Source organism: Pongo abelii, chromosome 13, assembly GCF_028885655.2.
Source record: "Pongo abelii isolate AG06213 chromosome 13, NHGRI_mPonAbe1-v2.0_pri, whole genome shotgun sequence".
In the NCBI taxonomy this organism is placed as follows: domain Eukaryota; kingdom Metazoa; phylum Chordata; class Mammalia; order Primates; family Hominidae; genus Pongo; species Pongo abelii.
The window spans coordinates 68,342,224-68,358,465 of record NC_071998.2 but is presented as its reverse complement, the minus strand read 5'-3'; the positions used below and the strand labels follow the sequence as shown (position 1 = coordinate 68,358,465).

Below are 16,242 nucleotides of genomic sequence, written 5' to 3'. Positions count from 1 at the left end.
TTAAATTGCCAGCAGAAAGATCATACCAAATTACTGTGTGGCATCTGAACTTGCCTGTTTTTACCACATCTTTACCAACTCAGTTTTATTAGTGTTTTAGGTCTTTCCAATCTCATTGGTGAAAGTGATACTTTAATCTACACTTTTGAATACTGATGATGTACTTCATTTCATAAATGTTTGGCTGTAAAATTTCCTCTAGATTCATTCCAGAGATTGAGATATTTTCAAATCATTAAACTGGGGCTGTTATCTTAGGTTGTTCTGGTGATATTAATTACATGTCAGGTAATATCAATTGCATTGGTTATTTTATTTAGAAATTTTTTTTTTTAACTTTAAGTTCTGGGATACATGTGCAGAATGTGCAGGTTTGTTACATAGGTATACATGTGCCATGGTGGTTTGCTGCACCAATCAACCTGTCATCTAGGTTTTAAGCCCCGCATGCATTAGGTATTTGTCCTAATGCTCTTCTTCCCCTTGTCTCCCACCCCCTGACAGCTCCCAGTATGTGATGTTCCCCTTCCTGTGTCCATGTGTTCTCATTGTTCAACTCCTACTTATGAGTGAGAACATGCGGTGTTTGGTTTTCTGTTCCTGTGTTAGTTTGCTGAGGATGATGGCTTCCAGCTTAGAAAGTAAGTTTCGATGAAGAGCAAATGTTTCCGTAAGTGCTGGCAATCCTGAAGGACTCTTTCAAGAATCATTTGGACAGAATTTTTCTGAATATGAAAGCAGTATTTAACGGCATTGACAGCTAAAGGCTTCAGGTTGAATTATCTCCAAGTGTATGATGAACTTTTAAGTGAGAATAAGCAAGTTTATGCCCCGTGTTCCTGTGCAGTTATCTCATGCAGTTTTCTAACAGTGTAAAATATTACAGCCCCATTGCATGCTTTAAAAGAGAAATTTTGAAATTTTATTCTCTCATTTGGTAGAGTCTGAAAAGATTTCTCCTAAGCCTGAAGCAGTGGTAAGCTTTGGAATCACCTGGGAGGCTTAATTACCATGCAGACACCTGAGCCCAGCCACCAGAGACTCTAATCCAGTAAGCCTTAGACTGTCTTTTGAGAAAGGTAACCCACCTCTGAGTTTAATCAGATTATTAGAACAATAGTAATACTCATAGGAGTGGTTTTATAGTTGTGAAACAGGAATTGTTACTATAATAGCAGTACTGATAATTGTAAAAATTTTTATTAATGGTAATGTTATGAATCTTTTAAGTATATCTGATAACTCAGCGATGTTCCAAATTCCACGTTCAATGAATGGGCAACTTTTGGATTCACCTTTCTTAACATCTAACTTAATTTTATTTCTTGGTAATAGAGGATGAGTACTTGAAATTAGGGCCATTCTTAACTTTTGAACACAGAGAAAACTTTTTTTTATCACAAAAAGTCATTTTGGGAGGGAGAAATTAGTTTTCTTTAGTTGAACAATAGACTGTTACAGACAAACCAGAAATTTTCTTATTGCCATTTGTCGTCACTTTTGTATAATTTATTATATTTTGTATTTTCTTCCTCTGTGTATGTGTTTCTTCGTGTGTCTCCTTTAAAATGATCCCATATAGAATCTAGCTGTTGTAAGCATTGTTCTGACCAATTTATGCAAAAAATAGTAGCTGCGTCATTTTCAAACATGTTGATGTGGTTCAGCATTCTGGAGTCAAGGAAACTGAAAAGAATGTTAGGCTACGCCAGCTTTAATTTGGATCAACCCAAAAGACTTGCTAATTATTTTACCTAAGCACTAATTATTTTGTGAACTTTATTCTTAAAACATAAACAGGGCCGGGGACGGTGACTCACGCCTGTAATCCCAGCACTTTGGGAGGCCAAGGCGGGCAGATCATGAGGTCAGGAGATTGAGACCATCCTGGTCAACATGGTGAAGCCTTGTCTCTACTAAAAATATAAAAAATTAGCCGGGCGTGGTGGTGGACTCCTGTAGTCCCAGCTACTAGGGAGGCTGAGGCAGGAGAATGGCGTGAACCCGGGAGGCGGAGCTTGCAGCGAGCCGAGATCGCACCACTGCACTCCAGCCTGGGTGACAGAGCGAGACTCTATCTCAAAAAAAAAAAAGCAGGTTTGAACTTCTGTTAACTCCACTGCCCATATCTCGTTTGTTCTAGAAATTGATTATTTACAGTTTCCACAGTCAGCTTTTTGCTAAACTAAAAGTGTAAGTATACCAAAATGTGGTACAAGAGAGCAACCTTAACATCCAAATAGAAGCAGGATAGATCATTAATCTTCCACACACTTGCTCTAGCAAGTGTTCAGCCTACCAGGCAAAAAGGCTGGGCTTTATCTAAGATCAGCAAGTCTGATCCAGCTTCCAGAAAGCCAAATTATCCAAGTTGATACGGAAATTCCAAAAGGCATCCCATCACGTCCTTGTAAGGGCATTTACATTTTGCCTGTTTTGAGAGTGATTTCACAAGATTTTTGTGTGTGTTTTGTTTTAGGGTTTCCCTAAAATATGGAAGGTATGTGTAGCCTGGCTGTCAGGTAGGAGGAAACAGAGGCACGGGTTTTAGGTGACCTCCCAGAAGTCACACACAGCCCTGGAGTGGCAGTTAGAAAACTGGCAGTTCACTTTTGAGCATTTTTTTCTCTCCATTAAAAATAAGGTGTGTATATATATGTGTGTGTGTGTGTATGTATATATACACACATACATACACACACTTGTGTGTTAATGAAAGGTTTGGACTAGAAATGCTAGTGTCAGAAATTATTTTGCTTCTCACCCTTTTTACTCTTAGCTTCCCACAGGAGTATCACTTGCCTGCCTGTCAACCAGATAGAGCCTGCCTGGAAGGAGTCACCTTTAGCCCCTGGGGAAAGGAAGGGAATTATCATTTAGTGAGAGCATCACCCTTACTGGGCTGTCTGTTCCCACTGAGATGTTCTAGTATCTTCCTTTAAACACTTAAACATTTTCCATTTTCCTCCTTACAGTCCCTGCTTCTATCCTCTCCCTTCCGTAAGTAAGGAAACTGAGGCTTTGTGAGGTGAAATACAATTCAGGTTGCAGAGTGAGGATGAGGCATCTCTAGCATCCAACACCCAGGCTGCCTTCTCTAGGGAATAGCTTCCATCAGGCAGCTGGGCATTCAGGTCCATCCTTGCAGCCTGAGTCTGTGATCAAGTCCACTTATGGAGTGGGATCTGGGGCTCCTCAAACTTTAATCTTGTGTATCTAGTCTGCTTCTCCTCCACAAGTACTGATCCTGCCATTCTGGGCTGACCTCTTCTAACGACCTGTGTTGCTCATGAGATCTTCCCACCCCTGCCCTGATTAGCTGAGATACCAGGCACTCCTTCCAGGCTTTGCTCACCTCTTCATCTAACAGACCATTGACCCCTGCTTGGAGATTGATGACAGCTACAAATTTTACTTATTCCTAAGATTATAAGTTCCCTGTGATACTAAGGCCTGGCCCAAATTGCGAAATTGTTAAAGCAGAAACTCCAACTTGATGTTGAAGGAATAAGTGAAGTAAAAGAAAGCTGTGAAATAGGCTAACTCAGTTACCATAGCTTATGGTTAAGAAAGCTGCACTGGCTGATTGGGAAGCAGTTGCACACTCTCTAGGACCATTAAGGTCAAACTTGGGTGAAATTTTGCAGTCTCCATTCAAATTTATCCTGTTTTGTACAAAAACAAATTGGCGTTCATTTTTCTAACTTGGGTTAGGTTTTGTAAACCCTGTTCTGAAGACAGATCAGAACTCATTATCAATAACAGTTTGTGGATTCCTGATTTTATGAAAACCATGTTGATCTTCCTTTATTATTTTTAGCATTCTTGTTTTCCTTTTTAGTATTTCAAAACTAAACATTTCAGCTGATATTCCATGTCAAACCAAGTATCTCATCTTGTAATGTCATAATCTGTTAAGACATTCGTCTCAACTTTGTAAGCAAGGCTTTTATTATGTAAGTCAGCAACAAAGGTGGGATTTTAGATTAAGGAGGATGCTAGTGCTAATTGCCAAAGTAATCATACTGAAAGGCATTCTTGTTGAAACTTAGACGTATACCACAAGTAAGAGAAAATGATGTTCTTCATCAGATGAAATATTTGGAAATTAATTATGATAATAACAAGTGAAAAGCAAACAAAATACTCCTTACAAATATATTTTTACAAATTTATAACTTGCTTAAGGTGTAAGAACGTTCTGAAAGTTTCATTTTGCATCAGCCAGTGAGTTTTAATGTAATGCTAAGAGGTGGAGGTATTAGTAACCCTATTTATGATAAATATAAATTCAGAAGAATTAGGTAACTTGTTATGGTCTGAATGTGTGTCCCATCAAAATTTGTATGTTGAGATCCTAACCCCTAAGGTGATGGTATTGGGAGGCGGGGCCTTTGGGAGATGATTCAGTCATGAAGGTGGAGCCTTCATGAATGGGATTAGTCCTCCTATAAAATAGGCCGAAGGAAGCTTGTTCCCTTCTACTCAGTGAGGACACAGCAAGAAGCTGCCATCAATTAATTAAGAAACTGGCTCTCAGCAGACACTGAGTGTGCCTGTGCCTTGATCATGAACTTCCCAGCCTCCAGGACTGTGAGAAATAAATGTTTGTTGTTTATAAGCCACCCAGTTTATGGAATTTTTAAATAGCAACGCAGAAGGACTGAGACTGTAACTAGACTGAAACTGTAAAAGTATAGGATGGTAGCGTTCAAACCAGGATTTCTAGGGTAGCTGTGTGAGGAATGCAGAGGAGAGTAAGGTTCTCTGCCCCCAAGGTATGTGCCATTTTGTGAGGGCACAGACACTTACAAGACATTGAGGGAGCCTAAGAGGAAGAGTAGCTCCAGCTCCGCCTAAGGAGGAAGAGGCAGGACGGCTCTGCCAGGTGATGATATCTGTACTGCTCTTGAAGATGGGAGGGTTTGGACAGATGAATGGGAGTGGGAGCAGAGCGAAGGCAGAGAGTAAGAAAGTACAGGAACAGTCCCAGGAAAGTTGAGTAATTTAGGGACTAAATACACAGACGGGCCAGGTTTTGTGGTGAGAGATAAGGCTGTAAAGGTGTAGGGGAATTGTATTGTAAAGAGCCTCCAATTCCACATCCTGGAGATTGATTCTAACCACTGTGGAGGCTGCCCAAGAGCCATTGGGCAGGAAACGGATGTGATAGGAGTTTGTGTTTTTGGAATACAGGTGGCATGAGAGTGTGACAGTGTGGTACTACTATCTGGTACTACACAGTTGGTATGAGAGTGTGATACTTTCTGGAAGCAAGATCCTGACCAGGACTGAGGAGCTGGAGTGAAAGGATGGACATGGAAGAGAAATGGCAGCTTGAGGATTCAAACAAGTGCTTTTATTTTGGTTTCCTTGTTTGGTTCTTTGACTTCAGGAGAGAACCGAGTGTGTTTGTTGGTCAGTGGAAATTTGCTGGTAAAGAGGGAAACTATTTGACAGTATACAAGCATAGAAAATATAAAGATCTGGAGAAGCAGGACACTCATTGCTTTGAAACTGTTGGGAGCAAGCAGAGAATGGGTGAAGTTAAAGTTTTGAGAAGAAGGCGGCTTTTCACAGGCAGTGCTAGTCAATTTTGTCTGAACTGGTATGGTCTGCTGCCAAGAAAGAGGGGTAAGTAAGTGGAGAATGGGAGGAAGGATTGTGGGAAAACATGAAGGAAAAAACTTCATGGAGAAGCCAGGTGTGGTAGCACACACCTGTAATCCCAATACTTTGGGAAGCTGAGGCAGGAGGATAGTTTGATCCTAGAAATTGGAGTCCAGCCTGGGCAACATAGCGAGGCCCCATCTCCACTGCATGGAGTGTAGATAATTGGGAATTAGTGAAAGGGAGTGAACCTGAGATGAATAAAAGAATTGGCTGTGCACCCAGTATCTAACCACAGGTAGATATTATCAGCCTGCCCTACTGACTAGTGAGATTCCTTATAGTTATCCCACAGTTTTCCATGATAATGGAGAACATGTATAACATGAATAATTAAAATCTCCAGATGAGCTCTAAATCTCATTTTAGCAATAAGCTTCTATTGCAATAAAATATCTTAGTGTCTCCTGATAGAGTGCCAGAAGGATCTTTTTTGACTGTTACTCGTACATGTGTTTCTGTTAGAATGTGCAATACTTCTGGCCTCCACATTCTAAATTTCCTACTTATTGAAACTTAGACGTATACCACAAGTATGAGACATGTACCACAAGTATGAGAACAGCTCAGCAGTCTTAGATATCTCAAAGACCCCAGGATAACTGATTGACTTAGTAAATAACTGTGTCGGGCCAAGGAGACCTGATTGAGTCAAGAAATAGCTTTGAGTACTCTGTTAACTTGGTGAACAGGTGGACTCTGGAAGGGCTGAGTACATCCCAGAATGGACAGGTTGGCAGCAGGTAACAAAATTTAAAGGGCATATTGTCTTTCAGGTAGCAATTCCACCCTGCAGAATTTGCTCGGCTAGAATGCAAGCTTTGAGGCGGCAGGGATCATGTCTTTATTCTTGCTGAATCAGCAGCACCTAGCACAGTTCCGTGCATTTGATATGTGCTTAATACATATTTGTTAAATATGTGATTGAAACACTCATAAAAGTGCAGAGACGCCATTCTCTGCCCAAGTTCTCTGAGGTCCAGCCAGATGGTCTTTTGCCTCTGACCTCTGCTGTCTTTCCTCCTGCACTGCCTTCGCACGTGCCACCCACCTCTTCATTCTTCCAGATTATTTTATGAGATGCTTTCATATGATTATATTCTTTTTTTTTCCTAGTCATGTAGTCCATTTTTTGATTATATTTTTGTTAATGTGGTTCTTTGAATAATGCCTGTCTCTCTCATTAAGTGTGGGATAGTATCCACTCACTCTTATATCCCTAGAACAGTGCCTGGTAAAAAGCAGAGTACACACACACACAGACACACACACAAACACACACATGCACACATTAGTGAATGAGACCGGGCACAGTAGCTCATGCCTGTAGTCCCAGCACTTTGGGAGGCTGAGGCAGGTGGATCGCTTGTGGCCAGGAGTTTGAGACCAACCTTGCCAAGATGGTGAAACCCCATCTCTACTAAAAATTAAAAAATTGGCTGGGTGTGGTGGTGCATGCCTGTAATCCTAGCTACTCGGGAGGCTGAGGCAGGAGAATAGCTTGAACCTGGGAGGTGGAGGCTGCAGTGAGCCCAGATTGCACTACAACACTCCAGCCTGGGCGACAGAACAAGATCTTGTCTCAAAACAAAACAAAACAAAAAAACGGGTGAGTGAGATTTGGTACAGCATTGTTTATAATAGTGAAAATTTGGAAACAAGCCAAATATCTATCAATAAGGAAGTAAATTATAGTACAGCTACTCTTTGGAATTCTTTTCAGCTGAAATAAACAATGAAGTAGAACTATGTGTCCTAATCTAGAAAGTAATGCATGATATATTATGTCTTTTATAAAGCAAGTTGCAAACTATCAGGTATAATGTAATCCTGTTTTAATAACCATATATGCAAGAAAGAAACAACGTCAAAGTGTATATGTTGTAAAAAATACTCGATGGACATAATAAACTCTTAATAGCAGTTTATTTCTGAGTTGTAGAATCAAGGATCAGTTTTTATTTTGTTTCCCATTTGTTTGAAAAAACTCACTTTTTCCTGCTATAAATTGTATTATCTACTCTTTTCACTTGTTCTTCCATCTGTCCATCGATCCATCCATCCATCCATCCATTTATTCATTCATTCATCAATCCATCCATTAAATCCAGATATTTAAGGAGCACCCATATATGCCATGCATTGTGCTAAGCAGTACATCTGTAACTAACAGATAGGTTGCTCTTGAATTGCTAACCTGCTAGCTGGGTTACCAGCAAGTCCATGGGCAATTTATAATACAGTGAAGTAAGTGTTACACTAGGAGAAACTCTAGCATACTCTGAACAGGCGATAGCCTAGATGGGAGGGACAGAATGTTTCCCTAGGACTTTTTATTATTTTTATTATTTTAACTAAAGATGGTATTTATTGAGCATCTACTCTGTCAAAGCTTTGAGTTGATTTAAGCCCAGTCACTGTCGCCCAAGAGCCCAAAAGCTATTGGAGAGGGATGATGGCAAGCTGATAATATATTGTGCCTTTTATTAGCATTAAGTAACAGTAATGCACAGCATGTGGGATAATGACTTCAGATTGTAGAGAAAGAGGGAGAAGAGCCTGGATTATCCAGTGACAGAACAGTTGGCCTCTTGGTAATTAAGAGTGGTTCTATCGTTTCTACAGATATTACTCTTCCATAGACTAAGGGTATGTGATAATTCTGAATAAATTTTGTTATCCCGCTTTCTTGGCCCTTCTTACAATTCACTTTCTTTATTTTAAATGAAGGATTTCTTGCATCGCTTTTTTTTTTTTTTTTTTTTTCAGGGAAGGTCTTTTAAAAGTTAGTGAACAAAAGTTCACTAACTTTTGTTGTTGTTGATAATAGTAATTTCTGAACTAAAATAATGGGTTTGAATGACTGATGTAGGGGAGCTGGGAGAGGGGCAGGGGAAGCCCCAGTGCCTTCCAGCCTCACATTGTGGCCCCTGGCCATCTTGGCACTTAGCAGCTGCTCAGATCCTGAGTGGCCTCCCTTCACTCAAACATACGTTTTTTTGGTGTTTCAGTTTGTAGACTATAAACCAGGAGCATAAGAAGGAGACAGTCTTAATGAGAATCTCAGGGGACACCCCCACCCAAAGTTTTGCCCGGGTCCTACTGTGGAGACTTATCAGCCCGTGGCAGGAGCCCAGTGCTGAAGGGCAAGCTGGGTGAGGGCAGGCCAGGGAGAAGCTGCATCCTATGAAAGCAGAGGCCATTCCAGCATTGTGCTGCCCCTGGTGGCTTCACTGTGAGATTAAATTGAATTTGCCATTCGAAGTTGGCCAACTCTCACTTTTTTTTCTGTAGACAGTCCTTGCTGGTTACAAAAAGCCCTGGCTCCCTCATTGTGCTCTTAGCAAAGATTTAATAGCTGTGCTCTGCTGCAGTGAGGATTCATGTTACTAAGACTTCATTATTATTACAAAACGTTCAATAGAGCTTCATCATAAATAATTTTAAAATCCCTGACAAAGAAAATGAGCTGAACACATTCTGTGATCCAGCAAACTGATTTTCCCGTGCATCATAGTCGTCTGTTAGCCTGCTAATTCCCCAAACTCCATAATTAACAGTGGGCAGCTCTGTTCTGCAGAGAATTACCCTGGTTTGGCACGGGTGCCTCCTTTGTAATGGGGCAAAGGGGTGGGTTGGCAGAGTTCCTACCAGTCTCTCAAATAGGACTTAAGTGTGTTTCCCGTTGTAATTAAGTATCATTGTAATAACAGACATGCTTAGTCCTTAGTAGTGTAGATAACTTCTGGAGGACAAAACACAGCTGCCCATGCAATGTGTCATATGTTGTCATTTTCCTCTTTTATGGCGAATAGTAAAGGAACAGAAATAAGTATTTGAAGCTAGAAGGTGTCAGCCAGATCCACTATGTTCTGAAGTGCATAGTAAATAGGGGCATGAAATGAATAAAAATGGTTTGTAAAATTGAGCTAGTGCCTTCATTGAGCTAATGGCATGATAAAAGGGGAAGTTGAGGAGGAGCTGTTCTGTATTAAAATCTAGAAGAGACAAAATGTTGTTAGTGCATGTCCTTTGTTTGTATCCTGATTTGAACAAAGAAATGAGAAAAAAGAAAAGAAAGATAATTTTTAGGTAATTGGTGAAATTTGAATATGGACCAGGCTTGATACCAAGAAATTATTCTTACTTTTGTTTGGCATGACAGTGGCATTGTGGTTGTATAAAAAAATGTCTTTTTATTTTATTGCTGCATATTAAAGCAGGTAGGGATGAGTGACAGCTTTAGGACAGATAGGACTTCCTCTGAAATACTTCAGCAAAACAGTTTTAAAACGTAGAATAAGTCAAGCAAATAGTATAGTATGGTAAAATCTTGGTGATATTTGAAAGGTTTATGGGAGTTCATTTTATAATTCTCCAAACTTTTATATATGTTTGAAGTTATTCCTGGTGAGTGTTTTAAAGTAACTGAGTTCTAGAAGGAAATAGCTACTGAAGGTTAAGTAATTCACAAGTGTTCCAATTTAGCTTCTTTTGTTGTAAATTTCTACTTTTAAAAATGGGGATCATGTATTAACTAGGTAGGTGCTAATAAACTGCCCCCTACCCCCAGATTTGTAAATAAAATCTGTGATCAGGCTTCTATCCAGCATGTCTTCTACCGTTTTGTAACTAAATGCAAAATTTTAGGTATTTTCTAATTTAGGAATTGTATTAGTCCATTTTCATGCTGCTGGTAAAGACATATCCGAGACTGGGCAATTTACAAAAGAAAGAGCTTTTATTGGACTCAGTTTCACGTGGCTGGGGAGGCCTCACAATCGTGGCGGAAGGCAAGGAGGAGCAAGTCGCATCTTACGTGGATGGCGGCAGACAAAGAGAGCTTGTGCAGGGCAACTCCCGTTTTTTAAAATGCTCAGATATCATGAGACCCATTCACTATTATGCAAACAGCACCGGAAAGATCCATCCTCATAATTCAGTCATCTCCCACCAGGTCCCTCCTGCAACACATGGGAATTATGGGAGCTACAAGATGAGATTTGGGTGGGGACACCGAGCCAAACTGTATCAGGAATTTTCTGTTTGCCGTTTTCCAGTCCGTTTCTTGTCATCTCTCACAAGGAGGAAGAGAGGGTGTCAAGAGCTGTAATCCAACTTCAAGGCCATGTTGGACTCTTCTGAGGGCCTCAAACCCTGCACACCAAGAGGAGGTTCTCTCTAGAGTGTCTCCACCTCCCTCCTCAGCTCTGAGGCTTCCTCTAACCATCTGTGTATGCAGTCAGACTCCCCTCACCAAGACTGGATCTGAGCACCACCACTTACTAGCTGTGATCTTGGGCAGATCAGTTCCTTTCTCTGTGCTTCATCTTCTCCTCTGTTAAAGGGGAATGATGAAAATAAGTAGCTAAGTCACAGGGTGAGTATTAAATGAACTAATACATATGAAGCAATGACCAGAGTGCCTTGCACAGAGTCAATGTTTGCTGCCATTCTTTTTTTTTTTTTTTTTTTTTTTTGAGATGGAGTCTCGCTCTGTCACCCAGGCTGGAGTGCAGTGGTTTGATCTTGGCTCACTGCAAGCTCCACCTCCCGGGTTTACGCCATTCTCCTGCCTCAGCCTCCCGAGCAGCTGGGACTACAGGCGCCCGCCACCACGCCCACCTTATTTTTTTATTTTTTTATTTTTTTCGTATTTTTAGTAGAGATGGGGGTTTCACCATGTTAGCCAGGATGGTCTCAATCTCCTGACCTCGTGATCCGGCTGCCTTGGCCTCCCAAAGTGCTGGGATTACAGGCGTGAGTGCCTGGCCACTGCCAGTCTTTTTTTAGTTGATTGTTATTTTATTTAAGAAAAAATATTTTATTGAGGTATAATTAGCGTTCTTCTTAAGTTTATTATATAAATAAACACTTCTGGAAAATAATGCTCTTGATCAATGAAAACAATAATATTTATTCTCACCATTTTATCACAAGCAAATCCATTCAGAAAATATTCCATTAAAGGCTGGGGCAGTGGCTCACGCTTGTAATCCCAGCACTTTGAGAGGCTGAGGCGGATGGATCACGAGGTCAAGAGATCGAGACCATCCTGGTCAACATGGTGAAACCCTGTCTCTACTAAAAATACAAAAATTAGCTGGGCATGGTGACGCGCACCTGTAGTCCCAGCTACTCGGGAGGCTGAGGCAAGAGAATTGCTTGAACCTGGGAGGCGGAGGTTGCAGTGAGCCTAGATCACACCACTGCATTCCAGCCTGGCGACATAGTGAGACTTTGTCTCCAAAAAATATATATATTTTTTCTATTAAATATATATATAATATATACTATTAAAACAGTGTATTATTAGCAATACTGCTTCTTTTATGACTTAAATGAAACCTTTTAAAATTTAATTATATTTTAAGAATACTGTAATACCCTTATCTACGTAGTACAGATAACAGAGAAATAGCATGAAAGACATGGCATTCTGGAAAGAAGAGTTTACAAACCAGACATCTCGATTGGAATGCTAGCTTTGTTACTTATTTGCCGTGTGAGATAATTTCTCTAGGCCACATTTCCCTCACCTCTAAAATGGGGGACACTAGAAGAGCCCTGAAGTCCTTAAGCAGTGCCTGGTATGCCGGAGCCATTCTGAAATCATCTCAGAGAAAATGTATTTCGAGAGTTTAGCATGGTGTCCGCAGGTGAGAGTGGGGAGGAAGAAGGTGTCAGACAAGACTGGGGCCCCTGCAGGAAGAGCAGACTTCACCTCTGATGGATGCTGAGGCTGTACCCTCTAATGGCTTAGTTGCAAGGACCTGATTTCCTTGAATTCTTCTTCAGGTGCCAAATAGACAAGAATCCATAAATTTACTTAAAGCTTGTACTTGTATGACCTACTAGTTCATCTGTTTCCCTTACAACCCAGCTTTTCCTCATTGTTACCGGAAAGGGATCCCCATCCAGACCCCAAGAGAGGGTTCTTGGAGCTCAAGCAAGAAAGAATTCAGAGTGAGTCCATAGAGTAAAGTGAAAGCAAATTTATTAAGAAAGTAAAGGTGTAAAGAATGGCTACTCCATAGGCAGAGCAGCAGCATGGGCTGCTCAACTGAGTGAGTATGCTTATAGTTATTTCTTGATTCTGTGCTAATAAACAAGGGGTAGATTATTTATGAGTTTTCCAGGAAAAGGGTGGGCAATTCCCAGAACTGAGGGGTCCTCCCCTTTTCAGACCATGTAAGTTAACTTCTGAACATTGCCATGGCATCTGTAAACTGTCATGATGCTGGTGGGAGTGTCTTTTAGCATGCTAGTGTATGATAATTGAGCAATGAGGATGACCAGAGCTCACTTTCATGGACATCTTAGTTTTGGTGGGTTTTGGCTGGCTTCTTTACCACAACCTGCTTTATCAGCAAGGTCTTTATGACCTGTATCTTGTGCTGACCTACTATCTCATCCTGTGACTTGAAATGCCTAACCTGGGAATGCAGCCCAGTAGTCTCAGCCTCATTTTACCCAGCGACTTCAAGATGGAGTCGCTCTGGTTTGAAACCCTTTGACATCATGACCCTGTTGGAGGCTTTCCAAGCCTAGTAGATTATCCATAAAGTGGGCAGTTTACCCTTAGATAATTAAGTAATGGATGGAACAATAAAACCCTTTGACATTTTGGTAGAGTTATCTTACCTACTACATTCAAATATGCATATATTCCATCCATTGTTTCTTAATTTTATTCCTATTCAAGAGGTGAAGGAACAACTTTGAGGAGCTTCTTGTTTACAAAACATGACAAGGGATTTTCTTTCTTTTCAAAATATGTATTATTTACTAGTTTCCAAAAAGGATCATTCAGTGTTTTTAATCTCCTCATAGATTCTTATCTATGCCCTATAAATGAAGCTTTTTTCAAGTGAGAATGAGTAGCATATGTTTGATTTCCACATCATTTATGCCAAAGAATAAAGCCCAGGTCATGTGAATATTCAATAATGCTCTTCAGCTTCTATTTTTAACAAAACATTGCTTATGACTATTGTTAAAGATCACTCGCAGCACCGAGGATTTCACATCTCTGAATGGATTTTTTATGAAATTCACTCTTGTAAGATAGAACATCATATATGTATTCTGAACACTGTCCATGAAAGTGGGCATTGACCTAGAAGAAACCAGTGTGGGTGTGATAGAAACCAGTATTGAACCTATGAGAAATCCAAGACAGTGTCCTTCTTTGTGTTTATTTTGTGTTTGATGATCAGTTGCAGTGGTTGTGGGCAGAGCTGGGAGCCTACTTAATGCATTTACATGGCATAGGGAATGATAGAAGGTACTTGTGAAGGGGGAAGAGTTGCAGAGGAGTGAGGAGGATGGGTTCCACGCTAGGGCTGGAAAGCCCCATGAAGACAAAGCAGGGGAGAGAGGCCCGAGTGTGACAGATAATGTTTCAAAAGAGCTCAGTGGACTCAAAATCCATATACTAGGCTAGATTTAAGAAGCCCTAGATGCCATAGAAGGACAACTGAAACTAGAACCTAGTATGTTTTAAAATAATAATATAATTTGCTGCTCAAGACCTATTAGCAAACAAAAAAAACAATCTGGGGGGTGCTTTCTGGTTACAGAATCTTGGCTTTTGAAAAAAGGCAGGGTTTGGTGAAATTAGTATTTAAAGGCTTATTTCTCATCTTGTTTCATGCCTGGGGCGATGACCTGTCTTCAAAGCTGTAGTTCAAAGGGGTTTGTCCACAAGGATCATTGCTTAGAGTCTAAAATGTGCTTGAAGGGGAAAAAGAAAAAGCTAAGACACTAAAGGAATACATGCTAATGAAATCACACTGGAAGAGTGAACAGCAAGCACTGCACGCAGTTGTTTGGTCTGTGTTATTGGTATGGAGGCCTTGCTAATGAGAACTAGTACGGCTTTCAAAGCTCTGACCTCACGTATCTAATAGGGCAAGCAAAATGGAAAGACAACCTATACTTGGGGGCAGTGAGTGGGCCTCAAAGAAGTGGCAAAGGCAGGGCCCTGAGGCTGGGGTGTTGATGAAGTCCTAGATGACAATCGTATAATATATTCATATAAAGACAGAGCAATAGCAACATGTCCTCAGCCTTACAAAAGGAACTTAAATGTGAAATTTTCTTCCAAATTATGTGGTGGCAAGGTCAGTAAATTGCTTTATTTTTAAGATGTAAAATTAAAATAACCATTTCCTGATCTCCTACTTCCTCCCCTCCCCAAAAAACAACCTATTTTAGGTAAAGGAAGTCATTCAACAAAAATATACAGAAACTATTTAAACGTGCAGAGAAAAGATAAGAACTGCTGCTACAAAAGAGAGCAAGAGATGGAGAGGAGAACGTGTGATAGGGCTGGCTACTGAGAATAGGCAAGAAAAAGAATAATTTAGATAAGAATATGTATGAGGACATATAAATGGCAAAATGGATACAGTAAAAAAATCAAAATAAGGAAAACTAAAGGTTCTCATTTTTGCTTAAGTGCTGACTTCAGTGCATTTTATCTTTGAATATTATGTTAATGAATTAGAAAGTTAAGCTCTGAAATAAGGATACATAAAGTAAGAAACAGATTATGGAAATTTAAAACACTGTCTTGCTATACCATATCTTTTGCATTTCTTCCTTCTCCTACTCCTCCAGGGAGACAGAGTCTCACTAGCTTGCCCATGTTGCTTTAGAACTTCTGGCCTCAAGTGATCCTCCTACTGGGATTATAGGCATGAGCGACCGTGCCCTACCTATACCATGACTTTTGAATAAGATACTACCATCTGACCGGTCTCTGGGCAAATGATTGAAAACTAAGTATCCTGATCATGTCTCCTCAATGCATTTTTGATGGAATTTTTGTTACTAGAGCTATGCTGTTTTTTTTTTAGACAGAGTTTCACTCTTATTGCCCAGCCTGGAGTGCAATGGTGCGATCTCGGCTCACCGCAACCTCCGCCTCCTGGGTTCAAGCGATTCTCCTGCCTCAGCCTCCCGAGTAGCTAGGATTACAGGCATGTGCCACCACGCCCAGCTAATTTTGTATTTTTAGTAGAGACGGGGTTTCTCCATGTTGGTCAAGCGGATCTCAAACTCCCAACCACAGGTGATCCTCCCACCTCAGCCTCCCAAAGTGCTAGGATTACAGGCATGAGCCACTGTGCCCGGCCTTGCAATGCTGTTTTATGACACGTTTCTAATTCTCATATTTCTATGCCCCGTCTATTTTCAGGATGAAATAAGAACATTTAGAAAATGACTGCTACTAAAGCTTTCTTAGGCACAGCTTAAGTAATGCCAGATGGCTTCGATAAATTATTATAAAGTCTTTCAGTCAAACTCTCAAGTTCTTTAGGGGTCTGGAAGAAGTACTATGGAGGATTCTAGGAGTATGGTATGCCAACCCAAATAACCAATACAAAGATATGTGCAAATCGGCAATTACATTGGGAACAGAATTAAGATACATTATAACTAAGATAAATTATTTCAAAATTTAAACATTTAAAATAATTTTTTTAATAAAAAAAGAATAAAGTAGAAAACTTACAAACCCATGTCTATTTGAAGGATTAGCTATTAGGTGTTTTTGTAAGCAAG

The 16,242-nt window shown here is 40.3% G+C and overlaps 1 protein-coding gene and 1 long non-coding RNA gene across 3 annotated transcripts in view; both read left to right on the top strand.

Moving 5' to 3' along the window:
• Nucleotides 1–16,242, top strand: part of GNAQ (G protein subunit alpha q) — a 308,682-nt gene that overhangs the window by 125,415 nt on the left and 167,025 nt on the right. The gene's annotated exons all lie outside the window — the stretch shown is intronic.
• The window catches only part of LOC129047880 (uncharacterized), an 81,484-nt gene that overhangs the window by 15,770 nt on the left and 49,472 nt on the right, over nt 1–16,242 (top strand). Inside the window, exon 2 of the long non-coding RNA XR_008509740.2 lies at nt 505–16,242. This exon is cut by the window's right edge and continues 49,472 nt beyond it. This is a non-coding gene — a long non-coding RNA (uncharacterized LOC129047880). The remainder of the gene's footprint in view (nt 1–504) is intronic.